The sequence below is a fragment of the Thermobia domestica genome, chromosome 18 (genome assembly GCF_964235325.1).
Source record: "Thermobia domestica chromosome 18, izTheDome1.hap1.1, whole genome shotgun sequence".
Classification (NCBI taxonomy): domain Eukaryota; kingdom Metazoa; phylum Arthropoda; class Insecta; order Zygentoma; family Lepismatidae; genus Thermobia; species Thermobia domestica.
In genome coordinates, this window is record NC_137471.1 from 56,696,314 (window position 1) to 56,716,599 (window position 20,286).

The following is a 20,286-nucleotide window of genomic DNA, read 5'->3' on the forward strand; positions in this document are numbered from 1 at the left end:
CACCAGCCTCACAGTTTTCGTAGTTCGTTATCTGTACTTTCTCACGCCAGTGTTATCGCCGTGTCTAGTGCATTATGAGCAGTTGACTAAAATTTAACATAAATTGTTTTCTATATTCTGTTTGTATGTGCATACAGGTGAGTTAACCGAGTGATTTTTGAAATGAACTGCCAACACTTTTCCGTTGACCATTGCAACCCGTAGCTTGAGCTTGGATGCTCGAGGAGTTTGACTCCAGGTCTGGAAGATGCAACCACGCATCTCGCGTTGAACTTCAAACATAAGTTGTGTTAAGGGGCACAAGCTATTTAGCCGGTGAAGGACGATTTCTTACGGCTAGCCCCAATCAGTGAAATCCCAGGTCCTCAGACCTTGTGCGTTTAAAATGTTACATACGCGCCCTCCAATATCTGTATTCCATTGTGGAGATTTTCTTTTGTGTGTTTGCTGAAGATTCACCTTTACGCTGCAGGACTGTTCAGCGTAACAACTGGGTTCATCGTGGGACAATCCAGACAACTTTTCCCCAGTGCGAATCCCCCAAGTGTGTTAATGGTGTGAGCAAAGTATTTATAGTGATACCTGAATTATAATCATATATATAGAAAGGGCTCTATTTCCCGAAAAGGGCAAAACGTAATTTCAGCGGCAAAATTTATTAGTGTCCAGTGTTGTGTTCATTTCTCTTCGTTATTTTTTTTTCAGAATAGTGTTCTAATAAATAAGTATAGTGTCATTTAACCCAGTGTGTTTTCGTTGTATGTATGAATGGTGTTTGTGTGCTTTATGGTCTGGATGACCGTCTGATCGTCCGTGAGGTTTTCGAGACGAGACACCCGAACCTCTCGGCGCCTAATGCTCATCTCATTATTGAGACCGACGAGTTTTTTGGAAACAGTTTGTAACCTTTCTTGGAGAGGTCTTCATCCTCCTGTCCAGGTAAGTTAAAGTATCAGGAGTATACTTATTGGTAATACCACGAGCCAAGGACAGCGAACAGAACCAGGCGATTACAAACAAATGGCCGCTCGAACAGTGACCCGCACTCCTGGCGGTTACAAATAAATGACAGCCCGAACATGGACCACGAACTACAGACGGTTACAAATAAATGGAAGCCCGAACAGTGACCTGAACTCAGGACGGTTACAAAAAAATGGCGCCCGAACAGGGACTAGAACTCCTGGCGATTACATATAAATGACGCCCGAACTACCGACCCGAATCGAAACCGTTGGTGCTCGAATATACATTTAAGATTAATATTTTAATATATCATTTCTTTTCCAGCATAGAGCTAGTAATCTGAAAAAAAAACTTCTCTTTCAGGTGATTTTAATAATATGTTTTGTGATAGCATATTTTATTCTAATTGTATGTTTTAAGCTTTATCTTGTTCAAGATGGCATACAACGAAGCAGATTTGTTTACTAAGATAAGTTTACTTTTTAAAGAGAATATTGACAGATTAAAAAAGGGAAATAGAGAGAACCTAGCTAGATTAGAACGAAAACTAGATAAAAATAATGAAAGAATTGAGAGATACATAAAGGAAAGTAAAGTTGATTTTAAAGAGACTTTTGCTGAGGTAAAGAGCGAATTAGGGCAAAAGATAGACGCTTTACGGGACGTGTTTCGTGAAAATAGTCAGCAAATTGAAAATGCTGAAAACAAAACACCGGAAATTGAACCTCAGTTAGCGACTGATATTCCTAGTGTAAATAAAACATTGGAATTGAAACCTGAGCTAGAAACTAATACTCCTAATGAAAAGGAAACGCAGGAATCTGAACTCCAACCAGAGACAGGTAGTCTAACCCAACCTCGTAACAAATCTGGCAATGATTTTATCTATTCAGAATCTAGTGACGCCGCTTGTAGTAGAAGTAGTAAAATCCACGAACATATGATTGTACACGACAGAGGTCGTAAGCGCACAAGAATAACTACCACAAACCACAGAGAGAAAAGGCGTAAACGAGATTACAGTTATAGCAATAGGCAAAGATACCAAGTTCAGATCGTAAACAACACGAAATTTAAAAGGAATCAGAACCAAGACCGCACTCGAAAAGGTAGTAACAGAAAGAGAAGGAGTCGTAAATCACGGCCACGTAGCCTGAGTTATCACATACTAGATAGGAACCGCAATTTGTGTGACATTAAGCATAGATTTGTACGGAGAGGTAACCATCGTAGAAATAGACGAACAAACCGTAGTTATCAAAGCAGAAATAGTAATCATAGAAAAAGAAAAAAAGTAACCAAGACTTTGTATGTTGATACAAATTTTTCTTTCAGGAAAGCCACGCATTTCTTTTAATCTTTCTTTTAACTTTTAAGCGATAGACATTCATTCATTTTTTTCCTTTTTGCCTTCAGTTTCGATGACTCACGGAAAAATGGAAAGAGAACTACGCATTTCTTTTAAAACTCCCTTTTGCTTCCAGCTTTTAACTGTTCAGCAAAGAGCAGATAACACGTTTTTCTTTCTTTATTTTGATAAGATAATCGCTGCATTTTCGATCACCTGTTAACGTCGATGAATGACGGACGACACACAGCTGATTGATTCTTTGTGTGTGTGTATGTGTGTGTTTTTGTTCAACGTAGTACTTCGTACCTCAGTCAGCTGTGTATGGAAACCTTATCACTGACTTACTATTAGTCTAATGTTATTAATTTTTTCTTGTTTTCATTTCAGATGTTTGAATTTAGATCTTTTAGTAAATAATTAACGTATCACATACGTAGGGGAATTGCATCTTAAAAGCAATTTGAAATCTTGGCGCGATTTTCGTATCCCCAGCCAGTGGGAAGATATTTTGGCCTTATAACATATTTTTATTAAATGTTTTAAATTTTAAATCCCTTTTTAGAATCCCTTCCCACTTTCCAAATTTTAAAACATGTTATCATACGTATAACTCACAATTAATGTTTGATTTTCTTTTAGATTTTTTAAAAATAATGCATCGAGATGCCCAAGAAGAGAAATTTTTTAGTTATTCATTATATGTACACTTGTATATTTGTGATTAAAACTTAGTACGTAATCTCATGCGTAGAATATGAAACTTTACACCTATAATCAATGTTAAATTTCTTTTTCAGTGTTAATCTTAGATTTTCGTATTCATTTTAATAGTAACCCGTAACTAAGTATGTCTATTCTTAGATAAGATTTTTTCAGCATGTTTTATTGTTTAGTAATATCCCAGCAAATATTTTAACGTTTATGAATCGTAACTAAATTGTGTACTTGTATGCTAAGGTGTTGTAATTTTTTTTCATTAATTTTCAGAAAGCTATATTTTAGTCACAGTATGTCCCAAAACTATTTGGAATTTATTAGCTAAATTGTTTTTGTTATGGAGGATTTTAGAAATCAACATGGCCAAAGGTTTTGGAATATAAATCTTTAGGTTTCAGCCATACTACCAATGACGGATGATTTTTTTCAAAAATCGACATGGCCCATTATTTATGAGGTTTCAGCCGTCTCAGAAATATTGATATAGATCCCGAAAAATAAACTTACTTTCTTTCCAACAGCATGAAGCCATAACGATTTTTTAAAATTATTTTGTTAATTATTTCATATGCTCGATGACTTTGAATTTTAATATGTCAATAAGACCATTTTGAATATTTTGTAGCGAGGATGCCTAAGAAAGTTTAACTGTCGTGAAATTACATAACCGTTTTGTAGGGAATTTAATCTTGATGTTTCAAACCGACCAGAGAGTTGTAATGTCGTTGACTATATTCTTGTTTGTATCTCATGTTTTTCTTTTAATAGGTCTCATGTATTTTGTCTTATAGAGACATATCTTTACGATGCTACGAGAGCATTTGTATTTTGTGTGTTTACACATTTTTTCCAGGTGGATGATGTACGTTATGTTCCAGGGAACATACGTGTATTTTACTGAATATTAGTGTTGATATTTCAGTTATGTATAGAAACATTTTGTAAGTGCCTATGGTTGCAGGCCTTCTTCGTTTCTAATTTTGCCTCGCAGGTGTCGATGGCATATTGTGTGTGTAAGTACGTGTAGTATTACACATTTTTCCCACCTATGGTTTTGGTCAATTCATGGCATAATGACCATTTATTTTCAGGAATGTTTGGACTAGCGAGTCAACTTCCTTGATTCAGACCTTCGAAAAACTTGGATCAATATTGAATAGTTTTCAACACTTTATTAATAATTTTTTTGCAGATAACACCCACCTATTCTGGTAACCCTACAATGTTTACGTTTTTGGAAGTGAACAACAACCATTATTCTAGGCCTAAGCTAATAATAACTTTGTTTCAGAACGAAACCATTTGTTGTATTGAGCATTACTGAATTAAAGTCTCGATTTTCCCGACGAGCAGATGGCATTTGATCTTATGGCGTGCCGAATTTCCTTCATACATGTCAACGAAATCACGATATTTTTCTTTGATATGCAGAATCATGCTTATTTCTTGGAATTACTATGAACGTCAATTTTGACAATTAAGTTTATTTTTTTTTATTTTTGAAAAACGATTTTTCGTTCTTTTCTGCCAAACAACACGAGGCACAGTTAAAAAAAAAGGGACATACAGGTGAAAATCTTATTTTGTTTGCATATTGTTAGTTTATCATGTGTTTACATTTTCATTCATTTTACTTTTTCAATGATTTTCGTATTTTTCAAACATATTATATTGATATCGAAACTTTAAAAATCATTTTAATATTTTAGTACCTTTAACATGTTTTGCTATTTGCTTATTCATTCACATTTTGATATTTTAAATACAGATATCAGTATATTTACTAATTTTTATTGAGATATTTGATAATTCTTCAAGTCGATGTTTTCATGAATAGTTATCGTGTGTGTATATTTATTTCATATTACACAAAAAAAAATAGTGATCGAAACGGAACACTTAAACATTTTATGAAAAGAATTTATTAGTGTTTAAAAAAAAACATTTAAATAGCCCTATAACGTATTTACTTCATATTATATCCAATAAAGTGATCGAAACGGAACACACAAACATTTTACAAAAAGTATTTGTGTTTTTTTTAAAAAAATAAGAATTTTAATAGCCCTATAAACGCTTTCTGCGAACTTAAAAAAAAAAAGAGTTATCATACAGGTGTTGTAACCGTACTTCGTTTCTCACACCAGTATTTTAAAAAAAAAAATCTCCCCTTCTCCCCTCATCAACTCATCGTTGGAGAACCATGGAGGAATGGAGGATACTCACACAGGAAGACAGCATGGTTTCAACATGTGAAGAAACGGAAGATAAGGAAACCCAACTGCACCAATTGTTCAAGAGGATCTTATTACTTCATGGAACATTTGGATTGGACATTGCTCATGCAGGAACCTCATCATGTTGTAGTGAGTGAACAAGATATTTAACTATTTTAAATAGCCCTTTTTCAGGTGAAAAACCATTCAACGTTTATGCACGTAAGTCTCACACCATATGACAGTGTTGCCAACTAATTAATTTTAAATTTTTGGTGAAAAACCTAATTTTATTCATACTTCGTCATACGGCCAAGGGTTCTCAACCTGTCTACGTGTGCACTTGACAGGTCGTTCCACTTTCGGACAGAAAGGTTATAGAAGGATTTTTTGTGGACACTCTGTATATTTCGTCAAGACAGTGATCATTATTTTCGATTTATACTTTATTCTGCGACGTATATAAGTTCTTTCTTCGGTGGGAATTGCTTCTTTCCCACACAACTGGACAAAGAAGTCTTTCATCGTTTTCTTATATATATATATATTTAAAACATTGATTTTGCTGAGAACATTTCAGCTAGTGACTAACCATTTCAGTGTTTCTCCCTGACTTATTATATACACAGTATATATTCTATAGTTATTGGGAACTGAATTAAGTGCTTTCGTTAATCGCTTATGGATACATTACAATAGATTAGAGAAATACGGGCTGACCAGATGTCCCAGTAGCCAAAGTGGCACCAGCCTCACAGTTTTCGTAGTTCGTTATCTGTACTTTCTCACGCCAGTGTTATCGCCGTGTCTAGTGCATTATGAGCAGTTGACTAAAATTTAACATAAATTGTTTTCTATATTCTGTTTGTATGTGCATACAGGTGAGTTAACCGAGTGATTTTTGAAATGAACTGCCAACACTTTTCCGTTGACCATTGCAACCCGTAGCTTGAGCTTGGATGCTCGAGGAGTTTGACTCCAGGTCTGGAAGATGCAACCACGCATCTCGCGTTGAACTTCAAACATAAGTTGTGTTAAGGAGCACAAGCTATTTAGCCGGTGAAGGACGATTTCTTACGGCTAGCCCCAATCAGTGAAATCCCAGGTCCTCAGACCTTGTGCGTTTAAAATGTTACATACGCGCCCTCCAATATCTGTATTCCATTGTGGAGATTTTCTTTTGTGTGTTTGCTGAAGATTCACCTTTACGCTGCAGGACTGTTCAGCGTAACAACTGGGTTCATCGTGGGACAATCCAGACAACTTTTCCCCAGTGCGAATCCCCCAAGTGTGTTAATGGTGTGAGCAAAGTATTTATAGTGATACCTGAATTATAATCATATATATAGAAAGGGCTCTATTTCCCGAAAAGGGCAAAACGTAATTTCAGCGGCAAAATTTATTAGTGTCCAGTGTTGTGTTCATTTCTCTTCGTTATTTTTTTTTCAGAATAGTGTTCTAATAAATAAGTATAGTGTCATTTAACCCAGTGTGTTTTCGTTGTATGTATGAATGGTGTTTGTGTGCGTTATGGTCTGGATGACCGTCTGATCGTCCGTGAGGTTTTCGAGACGAGACACCCGAACCTCTCGGCGCCTAATGCTCATCTCATTATTGAGACCGACGAGTTTTTTGGAAACAGTTTGTAACCTTTCTTGGAGAGGTCTTCATCATCCTGTCCAGGTAAGTTAAAGTATCAGGAGTATACTTATTGGTAATACCACGAGCCAAGGACAGCGAACAGAACCAGGCGATTACAAACAAATGGCCGCTCGAACAGTGACCCGCACTCCTGGCGGTTACAAATAAATGACAGCCCGAACATGGACCACGAACTACAGACGGTTACAAATAAATGGAAGCCCGAACAGTGACCTGAACTCAGGACGGTTACAGTTGAATACCAAGAAACTTAACAGAAAGATTTGAAATTTCTGTTGTCAAAATCACTATTAATTTACGCTGAAATCATAATCAAGACTCGTTATTTTACACTGAACTCTGAGTAAGTTACGTAATTTACATAGGAATCCATGTTAAAAATAAATATTTTTACGCTAAAATTACATTAAGCCATGTAATTTACATTGAAATTCACATTCAAGATATGTGCTTTATGTTGACTCTATGTAAGTTACATAATTTACATACGTACGTACATATCCACATTCAAGATATACTTTACTCTGAAATCTTTGGAATCGGTATTCAAGAAACGTACTTTATACTGAAATCTACGTAAGTAACGTAATTTACATTGAAATCCATATTTACAATACGCATTTATCCTGTAATCTATGTAAGTTATTTAACGTATATTGAAATCCATATGAAGTTAGTAACCTATTTCAATATTTTTACATTAAAATTGGACTAACAAGCACTCCAATGCATGAATAGTTCTCAGTGCGACAATGTTTGTATAACATCTTGACACGCTGTATTAACAATTGGAAACTTACATTACCAGTTACACTAATTTAAGAAGAAAAAAAACATAAAAACCATCCATCATATGCAGAACAAAGTTTGGTACTTTTATCTCGACGTTCTTTCTGCACTATTCCCTTTATATTTTTCTACTTCTCCCACTCTTGCTCAACTCTCAACACGATCCTATTCGGGAATCGCAAACGGGGACCTCTTCGCCATGTTGAACTCCCGAAAACTAGATTTGTTCCACGCTGTAACTCTTGAAGAATTCTTGTACCTTAAAAATGCAAAGCAGCTGCCTTGTGCTCGACATGCAGAAAGGACACAATCGTAAAAGAAGAAAAGAAAAATTTCTGAAGCAAGGGGAAGAGATGGAAAGTTGACAGTAGAGAAAATGCAGTGTTGCTAACCACTATATAGAAAAAAATAGGTAATCACAAGGAATACTGTATTGAGTCATTACTGTGAAATCAGACGTCGCAAACAGATAAGTTTCCATACATTTTGGTCTCTTGTTAACTTCTTCATCTTGACATCAGTATTCTCTTCTTTAATAACGTCTATGAATTGCAATATTTTTCTTCCTTTTCGTCTTTTTCATTCCACCATAACTATCACCATGTCTATCAAAATATACTTTCTTCTCAAATCAGTTCCTCTTTATCTTTCCAATTGTTTCATATATTCTTCTTCTCTCTCGTATTTTTTCCTCCTTACTTTCCCATTCCACACAACATATTTTTCTGTCCTCCATACTCACGAAAACCTCGTAATAAACTTCAATCGCTCTTTTATAACACTTGTCAGGAAAATTATTTTGTCTTTTTTTTTTTCTTAATTCTTTGTGCAAGGATATGCAAATACATAACTCTTCTTCCTGTTTTTTCTTTCCTCCGGTAATCCTATCCTTATTTTAAATTCTCGTTCCACTTTACATCTTCACTAACAATTCGTAGATATTGCAAAGTAGTCACATATCTTTTTTCTTCTACAATTGACACATAATGTTCACTTAAACAATCATTACTTTGATTTTTCAATATTTACTTTAAACTCGCACTCTTTACGGTTTTATGTACTATTTAGGCCTACTTCTGAAGTAAGAGAGATGTATCACTCTTGTCATATAACCAATATTAATGATTGGAACTTGGAAAGGCCATACCTTCGTATAATTACAAGTAATACGTGCATCACTATTAAGAGTATACGTGTGTTACTGTTAGGAATAGCCAAATAACAATATAGTATCCTAGTTAATAGTGTTAATATACCTAATGTATTTTTACGTATCCTGTACAATAAATAAATAAACAATTTGTTCGAGCAGAATAAAAAAAGAACTACTGTATCAATTATTGTCAGCAACGAACGACATATACAAGGGTAATCCAAAAAATGCAGACCGTTTAGTTATATAAAATGAAAAACACAATATTTATTGGCAAAAAAAACTCTGTTATGTACCTGAAGCTTCCTTCATTTCTCTACATTATCACCACCTTCATTTAAACATTTGTCGTATCTGCTTCAGAATTCCCATGTTATACTCTGCTGCTGCCAGTTCAATAAGCCATCTGCATCACATTCTTGACACGATATCACATAGATGGAGACGCCTTTCTTGATCGAATTGTGACTGGTGATGAGACTTGAGTGTCTCACAACACTCAATCATTTGAGTGGCATCATCCCTCATCAGTACCGTGCCGTGAGGGGACAAGTGGGGCCCCGGGCGCCGAAATGAGAGGGGTGCAAAATTCGAGAGAAAAAGGGAAAAAGAGGAAAATTACTTGGAATGTATGTATGGGGCGCCGTTGTATACTCTCGCCCCGGGTGCTGATTTTCCACGGCACAGTACTGTCCCTCATCACCTCCCCCCCCCCAAAAAAAAAACCGAGAATATTCAAACAGACTCTCTCAACACGAAAGGTTGTGGCAATCGTCTTTTGGGATCGTAAAAGTGTTCTTCTGGAGGATTTCATGCCAAATGGCACTATGATCAATGCTAATTGTTATTGCGATTTCCACCTTTTCCTAAGCTGAAAGAGTTTCTGTGCGATAAACGTTTTGGAAGTGGTGAAGAGTTGGAGATCGCACTGACCACCTGGCTTAGTGAACTGGCAGTAGAAAAGTACAACATGGGAATTCGGAAGCTCGAAAACCCATAAAACAAATGTTCGAATGAAGGTGGTGATTATGCAGAAAAGTGAAATAAGCTTCATGTACAAACATAATTATTTTTTAAAAATAAATATTGTGTTTTTCATTTTGTATAACTAGGGCCTAAACGGTCTTTATTTTCTGGATTACCCTCGTATTTAAAGAGCCCCAAAAATCCATCTTTCTTCATTTTCTCGAAAAATACGCATCAGAATTGACTCTCGATTAGGTTATTTTGTTCAGCTCGATGCCATCTACCTATTGATACATGTCACCTTCGCAAAATATTAGACTGAAACAAAAAGTTCAAGATTTAAGAGAAATGTTGGTCAATATCTCATTTGATCAACCATACTGCGTACTGTCACCTTACTAGCGGCATAATGAAAAGCTTGTGGTAAGGGTATACTGCACTGTGCCATTAGCAATATCTTAATAGGTAGTGTGGTTGCTCTATAGCATGAATTTTTAGATTTATATATAAAAAGGTTAGTTTTCCTGCAGTTTTCTCGAAATTTACGCATGAGGATTTAAACTCTTATCATTTTGTTTACTCAGCAAAATTTATCAATTGTGTTGTCTTTAAACATTTTCTACCCGTCATATACTAACAATATTGTAGAATACTAATGACTGTTTCTTATTTACTTTGATTTGCCACAACTTGAAAAATAATAATAATAATAATAATAAAAAGACTGTATTACTAATAATTGTATGTTACATTTACACACATCGAGCAACTTTTTACCTCGTTTTGTGGAAAATTGTTAAATATTGCAAATTTTAATTTTAATTTTAGCTAATGTGCCTCTACGCTGGTATGCGTGTCTAATTAATTTTTATAAATATATTATTAAAAGTTTGTATACCAAGATTCATCTTCCTAACTTCAGATACCATTTTTGGCATAACTTTTGGAAAAACTTCAGCCTCCATAGGAGGCCCATATAATAGGCATCCCAAAATTCACGCAAGATTTGAATTTTGCGCCATTTGTGCGGTAAGATGCTGTCAACGGAAAAAAAAAGGGGGGCAGCATGAAAACTGACAGTTCAGAGTTACTATAAATATGGAGCGCTAAACGAAGGAACAACACGTTTTCATTGTTGAGCAATATTTTAAAAATAATGAAGGTTTGGCAGCTACCCTTCGCAATTTTCGTACAAAATATGCCATATAGCCCGAGAAACTATTTAATTACGGCACGAGTCATTTTCTGGTCGTGTAATTTCCCGTTTCAGTAATCAGAATTGGGCGGCCAGATCACATGATTTTACGTCGTTGAATATTTTTCTTTGCGGTTTTTTTTTTTTTTTTTTTTTTAAGTCTAAGGTTTATACCAACAACCCCACAACTACGCACGCCCTGAAGGAGGAAATTGAGCGATGTACCAACGCAATTCAGCCACAATCATGCAAAACGGTCATGGAAAATTCAAATAAAAGAGTGTGCATGTGCCAGCAAAACTGTGGAGGCCATTTACCCGACACGCTATTCCATACATATCCCGATAATCTGTACTTTATGAATCAATAAAAAGTTTACAATTTTTAATTATAAACCTGTATTTTTTTTAATCAAAATTACTTCTAGCGTGAATGTTGGGAGACCCTTTATACTTGGTAATATAAGAATAGCATAGCTTCCTTTATTAATATAGTTCTTTTTTTCATATATAGTTCAAACAAGGGTCGGATCCAGGGAGCGATCGACCTTCCTCAGAAGAGGAAATTTTCTTATTTTATATATAAATAACACCCATCCCAGAGTTTGGAGCTCTTAAAAGTAGCTCTAAGTAGCAATATTACAACCCACCGCGCCCCCAGAAGTCTGTCCTGGATCCGCCCCTGATCCAAACTATTATTATTATACTTTTTTATGTAACCTTACTGGATATATATATATATATATATATATATATATATATATATATATATATATATATATATATATATATAGACAAAATTTCAGGTGAGACAAGTGAACTGTTTGAACTCTATAAACTCTTTGACAAAGCTTGTAATGACGTTTGATTTTATTCGATTTGCCAAGAAGTTCGCAACGCTGCTATTGAAAACTTTCACCCTTATAAACAGAAGAAAGAGGGCGAACGAAATGCTGCAGATTTCATTATTGACAAAACTAACAATATTATCGTGACATCACGTTTTCTTTGTATTGCTGATGAACAATCTTTCATCGCTCCTTCTCCCCTCTATCTTTTTTTTTCATTCCGCCATTAATTCTCATCAACCGCCCTATGATTTTGTTTCTTCCCTTTCTTTCTTTTAGTTTCCGTTCGTATTAACTTCCCTTCAACTTCTCCCTTTATTTCTTAACCAAGGAGGGTGGATGACAAACAGAAACGAAACGGTCCTTGAAAGGTGAGCTTATGCGATTCCTTGTCATATTTTTACAGACATACGAGATATGCTCAAAAAATATCGAACCTTATTTTCCCCCCGCATAAACCAATGAAGCGCAGGAGGCTTTCTTCAGTGAATATGTCGAGGGAACACGCATGCGCAGTCGTCAACTTTTTCCTGTCCACACAAAGCGTCAGTTGCTGGTAGTCGGCCAACGAGTGAAGACGTGTAGTGAGCGGTCGTCGGATTACAGTTTTTTGTAAAACAACAACAACAACAACAACAACAACAAACTTACGTAGCGATATTGTATGAAATTTCGCCAAAAGTTTCTCAATACCCAAGTGGAAACCATTCAATCGGATCAGAACATCAATTTTGTACGAGAATTTGGGCATGAGGAGAGTGCCCACGAAATTTGATTCAGGCTTTCATCGCCAAAAACAAGATTCATGTGTATCGTCAGGCTCCTTACTCACCCGACATGGCTCCGTGTGACTTTTGGTTTTCTCCCAACCCGAAAATGCCACTAAAGTAGACCCGATTTGAGTCAAGAGAAGACATCATGCGGAATGCGACGGCATGGTTGCTCACCATTTCAAGAACTGCATTCCAGAAGTATTTTCAACAATGGCAGGAGCGTTGGGAGAAGTGCATGCATTACCAAGAAGACTACTTTGAAGGAGATTAGTATTTCGGATTTTCAAATCAATAAATCTATTTTTGCCAATCAAAGGTTCGATACTTTTTGAACTTACCTCGTACATTTGTTCTCTGTAATCTTTTATTTTTGAAATCAAAATTCTAAGTACAGATAATATTATTAGAGTTTAACAACAATAATAACAAAAAATCCCAAAATGACACATATAAAACAATCTATGTATCTCATTGAGCTGAACAGAATGGTATGAGTGAAAATTCTCATGCGTAGTTTTCGGGAAAATCGAGAAAAAAAACTTTTTCTGTAAACCTATAATCAATTGATACTGTACGATCACCACTCCAGCTATGAAGATGAAACTCATACACTATGTCATAGAAAAGGTGTCTCAAAAGTTCTGTGACATAGGGTAACTCTGTTATTATTAGAGTTACAACAAAATGTAAGATGGGAAGCGTCTCCATATATGATGTTTTCAAACTAAGGTGATGATTTTTTTTTAATGGACGAGTCGTTTGGGCTGTACACTCTTTATGTGCCCAATGTTCAATGAAAATGCAACGTTGCCATTTACCGGGAGGGGGATAAATTTTGTAAGAGCACGGTGAGTGGAGGCATGTTTGAAATGGGACTGGTCATCGACACGTTAGCGTAAAAGACAGTAACTTCATTCACTTATGTTGTGAGTCCAGATAAATGGCAACGTTGCATTTTTATTTAAAGGTCTTCACTACAGCGAAATTAAACTACCGCTAATTTTAGAGTTTTTCTGTAACATCTTCAAAACAAATAAAAATATTCGAAAAGCAAAAATGTAGTGCACTAGACAAAATTATTATGCATGCGATACCGTTATCACAACTTATCTATCTGCTTTCGAATTGCAACTGTCGATAGATTTAGCATTTTTTGCGGGTTCTGTAAATAGCGGCACACCAAAAGCAGATAAGGAAATTATGGTAAAGATATCACATGCAAAATCGTATTATCTAATTCACTACGTTTCTACTTTTCGAATATTTTTTTATTTGTTTTGCAGATGTTACAGAAAAACACTAAAATTTGCTGTAGTTTAATTTCGCTATAGTGAAGCGAAACATTGGGTGCACAAAGAGTGTACAGCCCAAACGGCTCGTCCGATTTAAAAAAAAAAATCCTTTACTTTGGATTGAAAACATCATATTTCGAGATGGTTTTTCCTCTTACATTTTGTTGTAACTCTGAAAAGAAAAAAAATCTATAATGAAATCTTTGAGTTTTACGTCCCACGGTTACACCGGTTAAGCTAAAGGAGACGGTGATTATGAGAAATGAATGAAATAGTGGAATGAAAAAAGTGGGAGGAAACGGGAGAACCCTGAGAAAACCCACGCATACGGTGTTTGTCCACCACAAAGTTCACTTGGCGGGGACTGGGATCGAACCCGGGACCCCAAGCACCAGAGGTGAACAACTCTGAAAAGAGTTACCCTGTCAGGAGACTTTTGAGACACTCTGTATGAAACTCAAACTCATTAATATTACATCGACCCTAGTTAATGTTTTTGACTTCGTGGGAAGTTCGTAATACACCACTTCGTTCTGCATTATAATACATATTCTTATATCCATATTTCGTATTGTTGATTTGTTTCTTTCCGTTTATTGATATCTTAACATAGTTGATTACTAAAGTTAATAATATATGTGGGTAACTTGGCTATATCGCAACAAATTATTTAGTGACAAAATGAAAAATATTTAAAATATAATAAATATCAACATCAAAGTTGTAATATCAAAAGTGTATAAAAAACAAAATGTAAAAGTTACACTGCTTAAAATTTACCAGCTGGACTAAAAAGGAAAAAGAGAATGCTATTAAGGGTTCCTTTTTTGTAATGAAGCCTACTGTTATTTCCTCTATAATAACGATCCGCAATTATAAGACATTTAACATCCCGATTGGCGGATGAAAAGGCTATTAAAAGTTGACTCTTCCATAAAACTGAAACCTCAATATAGTATAATTGAGAATTGCTCAATTCTGTTTAACTGAAAAACCAATGAAAAGTTGAACTTCGAGAAAATCCAGAAAAAAATAATAATTTCGAGAAAATTGTAAATTTCTCCCGATGTTCAAGATTTTTTTTTTTTTTTTTTTTGTTCTCGGACATTTTAGATGAGGCGATAATTAGGCAAAACAAAAATTATTTTTTCACCTAAAATAGCAGACACAGATCTTTAACTATCATAAATGTACGAGATAATTGGTTGGGCGAAGTGAGGATTAGACCACTCGATGAGATATTTGATGAAAAATTACATTATCATGTGATTCACTAAATCATTATCTTGCTGAGCCAACGATTTTTAGATGTATTGAACCCATTTGAGATTAGCAAACGAAACAAAAAAAAAAAAAAAAAATCTGATAAGACAAGGGAAGCATCATGTAATGTAACGTTCTATCTAACCATGCAAACGATCTGCATGGCTAACAAGCAGGCCATTTAGGCAAAAAAAGAAAGAAAGAAAAAAAAGTAATTTATATGGTAAATAGAGAACAAGAGTTCCCTCCAGAAAAGACGAAAATTAAATCATGTACTGCATCTTCCCTTTTATTGTTAAAGCAGCGTTGGTAAAAAAAAAAAAAAAAAAAAATGTTGATGCCCATAGGAACGTCTTTATCAAAAGGAAGTGTGTCTTGAAATTTTTTGAAACGTTTTCATGTTTAAAAAAAAAAAGTATATATTAAAGCATGTAAGAAAACAGAGTTTAAAAACTGTCGTCTTTACGAGTACGTTAAAAGAAATATGGTACAGTTAGAAATGCAAATACTGAAAGAATTTCTTTATCAATAAATGGTTAGAGTTCCCGGCTCAAGCATCAGTATGGTGATCGGTGTTGAAAAACCAGACATCCTAATTTTTTTTTACCACTTTTCAGTTTAAATAGAGGGGTGGACAGCGATTTCAGGAGACAGCCCGGACAGAATTATCTCCCAGGCACGAAATTCCTCCCAGGATCACATCGTGCTCAATGCAGATTCCCAGTATTTTCGTAAGAGTATTTTTCCACCCCTAGTGTATTGAAATATCTCAGGAGAAAATCTAAAATTATCACTGGGCATAAAAATCGAAATAAAATTTATTCTTGGAACGCTCAACCAGCATCAAAGAGCCATTTGTCGTTCTGTTTTATCGTTTTTGCTCTATCGTGATCAATATTGAAACCGGAAGTGTTAGTGGGTTTTCATCAACTTCTGGTTTTAAAAGAGATACTAGGGTGAAGATGGGGTTTATTCTTTGAACGCTGAATCGATTCCGTAAAACTTTTTCTAGCTATTACCGTTTCTTCACTATGGTAATGGTAGATTTCTGAATAGAGAGTTAAGGGCAGAGATGGAATATATTGTTACAATGCTGAATCGATTCCATAAAACTTTTTCTCACTATTGCCGTTTCTTCACTATGGTGATAAGTGTTCAAACCGGCAGTGGTAAATTTCTGAATAGAGAGTTAAGGACAGAGATGGATATATTCTTAGATTGCTGAATCGATTCCATAAAACTTTTTCTCGCTATTACGGTTTCTTCACTATGGTGATAAGTATTGAAATCAGCAGTGATAAATTTCTGAATAGAGAGTTACGGGCAGATATGGAATATATTCTTATGGAATAGCGAGAAAAAGTTTTATGGAATCGATTCAGCATTCTAATGCTGAATCGATTCCATAAAACTTTTTCTCGCTATTACCGTTTCTTCTCTATGGTGATAAGTGTTCAAACCGGCTATGGTAGATTCCTGAATAGAGAGTTAAGAGCAGAAATGGAACATATCCTTACAATGCTGAACGATTCCATAAAACCTTTTCTCGCTATTACCGTTTCTTCACTATGGTGATAATCGGCAATGGTAGATTTCTTAATAGATGATTAAGAGAGGAAATGAGATGTATTCTTGGAACGCTGAATCAATTCCATAAAACCGCTTCTCGGTATTACCGTTTCTTCACTATGGTGATAATCGGCAATGGTAGATTTCTCAATAGAGGATTAAGAGAGGAGATGAGGTGTATTCTTGGAACGCTGAATCAATTCCATAAAACCGCTTCTCGGTATTACCGTTTCTTCACTATGGTGATAAGTTTTGAAACCGGCAGTGATAAATTTCTAAATAGAGGGTTTAGGGCAGAGATGGAATATATTCTCAGAATGTTGAATCGATTCCATAAAACTTTTTCTCACTATTACCGTTTCTTCACTATGGTGATAAGTGTTCAAACCGGCAGTGGTAAATTTCTGAATAGAGGGTTTAGGGCAGATGGAATATATTCTTAGAATGCTGAATCGATTTCATAACACTTCTTCTTGCTGTTACCGTTTCTTCACTATGGTGATAACCGGATATTGGTAGATTTCTCAATAGAGGATTAAGGGAGGAGATGATGTGTATTCTTGGAACGCTGAATCAATTCCATAAAACCGCTTCTCGGTATTACCGTTTCTTCACTATGGTGATAACCGGATATTGGTAAATTTCTCAACAGAGGATTAAGGGAGGAGATGATGTGTATTCTTGGAACGCTGAATCGGTTCCATAAAACCGCTTCTCGGTATTACCGTTTCTTCACTATGGTGATAAGTGTTGAAACCAGCAGTGGTAAATTTCTGAATAGAGGGTTAAGGGCAGAGACGGAATATATTCTTAGAATGCTGAATCGATTCCATAAAACTTTTTCTCGCTAACTATTACCGTTTTTCACTTTGGTGATAAGTGTTGGAACCAACAATGGCAAATTTCCCACTTCCGTTTTCAACAGAGATTTAATGAAGAAGATAGTGATTATTATTGGAACGCTGAGTTGATTCCGAAGAACCGTTTCTCGCTTTAAAATAAATAAAATTCGCTGTAATACCTATCGACAAACGGACGAACTTAGCTGTTCCATAAAACTTCCTATGCTTATGCATATCTTTGTTTGAAAGTCTAATAAGAGAAACAATGGAAGCGAAAAAAAAATACAATAAACGCATTGTTGGCTTTGTCAATTTGTAGAAAGGAACAAATGAACACCCTTTCACTTTACATTATTATTAATTAATGGAATTATAATTCTTTTAATTTAAAAATCTTTTTTTAAAAAAAGCTAATTTTTTTATGCCTTTATTATATTGGATACGAATTAATAACGCGAGAAAAGACTTTGTGCGCTGATGATTTCGTTTCTTTGCAAATGTAACCAAAATAACAAAATTAATTTTCAGTAACGACAAAGTTCTCATTTGAGAAAAGAGACGAAAAACAACCACTTTGTCCATTTTTTTTAGAAAAAAATACTTTTTTTTCTTTTTTGATGGTAAAAAAACAACGGATGTGGAAAACATAGACATAACAAGAATATGAATAAAAGAAACCACAATACAATAAAATCTATTCTGTCAAGTTTTGTAGAGCATAACAAAGGTAGAAGAAGAATGGAATGCTAAGTTTAGAATAAAAAATTAATTACAGAGAAAGTATTTTATTCATACGAAGTCTATTTTAAAGGGACACCATTTATTCAAAGGAAATTTATTTATGGAATATTTCGTGATAAAGGCAAAGTGAATAGAGGAAACAATTCTTGAAACAAAATTTTAGAGGAAGTTCACAAAAAGAAAGTATTAGCATACGAGCAGTGCCGTGCCGTGAAGGAGGCGAGCGGGGTGACAGCCCCGGGCACCGAAGTAAAGGGGCGCAAAATTCGGGAGGAAAAGAAAAGAAGGAAAGAAAATGAGAGAGGAAAAATTAGAAAAAAAAATATATGGAATATTTTAGATCAACAGCAGTATTTGCATGTGCATGTATATATATATAAAATGGAGGGGAAAAAGGAATAAAAAAATGCTCAAAATCAAGGAAAAGCAAGGTTTGTTTTTGAAAATATTCTTACGCTTCGCGCCAACTATGGCGGCGCCTCGCGGATGATTTGTCGACCTCACTCAAATGTTTGGGGGCGCCGTCGTACACTCTCCCCCGGACGCTGATTTTTCACGGCACGGCACTGCATACGAGGTACTTCCAAAAGTTATCGCGCTACTGGTATTAAATAGAGTTGCCACCTCTCCTGAATTAGGTGGAATATCACGAAATTTTAAGAAAATTTTCACCGTCCTGAATTACATCTAAGAAGAATGCATTTTATGGCGGGACGCCAAATTACTCTAAACACTTACAAAATACACACGCGACAGAATATATTTTTATGAAAGTGACATTTGTAAACTGAATTCCATGAAGAGTACCAATAAGTATGGGGCATCGATATAGCTCTATCGCTTTAAAAAAAATCTTGTGGGCAACTGTAAAATCAGTGTCAACGATGTTATTTTTGACTGGTTCATAAGTTTGTGTTCAGCTAACCGTTAACAAGTTGTCGCTATAAGTTTTCTGTTTCGTGTATTTTTGGTTTAAAATTTTCATTTATAAATATACGTATTCTTTATTATTTTTTTAATAAATTGCTTCGTGTACAAATTTGGATGTCAGGTATTAGCGATCTGCACATGTTTGGTAAGCACGTCCCAATTTTAGTCTAAACAAATAAGTTCTCCATGGCATATAATGCCATCTATGAGAAAAATTATGTACCAACTGTCAAGCTGCGTCAGTTCGTTGGAAGCACTCATTTGTCGCTGTGCATTGAGCTCGCATCCTGCATGACAATGCTCCAGTGCCATACGACTATTGTGCTACATTGCCAAGGTTGCAGTGCCAATTCTTGGCTGCAGAATGAGTGCTGAAGACACAATCTTCCACTGGAGCCTTGACAACAACAATTGTATGGGCTGGAGCATTGTCGTGCAATATACCAACTCAACGTATAGCGATAAATTAAAATGCTCAATCCAACGAAGTGACGCAGCTAGACAGTTTGAAACTGATACATCACTTCTCCCATAGATGGCATCATATGCTATGAACAGCTTATTACCAGCGGCATGATATATCAGCGCCAGGCCGGAATCTTTTGGAAATGATATGAAATATTTCAGTTTAAATTCCTATGATTGTGCTCTTTAGGATGATTCAGGCACGTGAATGATGATGGAGGAATTGGCAAAACGACAAAGTGGGACGAAACGGGAGTATCCCGAGAAAACCCACGGACACGATGTTGTCCACCACAAACTTACTTGGTCGGGGATCGAACCCGGGACTCCATTCGCCAGAGGTAAGCGCTCTACCACCGTGTCACCCAACTTTTGGAAATATCCTCGCATTTAATTTTTACTTCTGTATCGAGACCCCAGTTTCAGGTACCTACATGAAAGGAAAGACAGTTAAAAAAAAATACTACATGCTCTACGCTATACGTATATTTGATGTTTTCGTGTGAATTTTGTTATCTCGATCTATTAAAATTAATCAAATTTGGTGAT